Raw genomic sequence first — 777 nt, 5'->3', positions numbered from 1 at the left:
TCTTCCCAGATAATAATAACTCAGAGGTCCTGCGTGGGGCAAACGGATGCTGCTGGAGGAAATGAAACGACTGGATGTATGACCAGAAGGCCTCTTCTAGAAACACTGGAATTACATTCCTGGAATGTGGCGTGAGTGGTCCCTAGTTATACCTGCATTGACACACATCATAAACCACAATGAAAATCACCGTGATCACCAGAGACCAGCCAGAGACCAGATAGAGGCTGAGACAGCAGAGTGGGAGGATGGAATTATGGGGGCACTTTAACCTTTCGTCAAGCACAGATTAAACAAGACTAGGTCTACTTCCTAAATGTAGGCATTTGGGACACGGTCTAGAGGACGGATCATCAAATAGATTCAGCCGCTGGATGGTCGGGGGGGAACATAATTACAAATCATTTGTAGACTGAAAATATATTTTAGTCAAACATGATCTGTGTGGGCTTCTTGCTGTCAATTTGTATACAATCACATCTCTCCCTTCTAAATGAACATGGGATTTCAGTTCCTTCTAAGGCCTGTGTTGAAGCATCACTGATTGAAAGCGGATCAACTCAGCCATAAGCATGTACGGTTTTAAAAAATACATTTTATTAAACAAGTTTGAACAAGTTGAACAAGTTCAGGTTGTTTTTTTAAAACATTATCAGTCAGGTTGTGATGCACAGTTACACAAAACTAACCTGAATCTCATGGGAAACAACAAACAAATGGAATGTTATGGTCCACGCTGTTCTGAGGCCAGTATTACTGAGACCAGTATTACCGAGG

The 777-nt window shown here is 42.0% G+C and overlaps 1 protein-coding gene across 2 annotated transcripts in view; it reads right to left on the bottom strand.

The window, feature by feature from the left end:
- Window positions 1-577: 577 nt before the first annotated feature.
- LOC110514311 (tyrosine-protein phosphatase non-receptor type 2) overlaps window positions 578-777 on the bottom strand; it is a 13,069-nt gene continuing 12,869 nt past the window's right edge. For both annotated transcript variants that reach the window (XM_090228607.1, XM_090228608.1), the window contains one exon: window positions 578-777. This exon is cut by the window's right edge and continues 4,851 nt beyond it. The gene's annotated coding sequence lies outside the window, so the exon portion shown is untranslated.

Source organism: Oncorhynchus mykiss, unplaced genomic scaffold (assembly GCF_057628025.1).
Source record: "Oncorhynchus mykiss isolate SJ-2025 unplaced genomic scaffold, ASM5762802v1 scaffold93, whole genome shotgun sequence".
Classification (NCBI taxonomy): Eukaryota; Metazoa; Chordata; class Actinopteri; order Salmoniformes; family Salmonidae; genus Oncorhynchus; species Oncorhynchus mykiss.
Note: the sequence above shows the minus strand (reverse complement) of the source record. Positions and strands in the feature narration are given on the sequence as shown.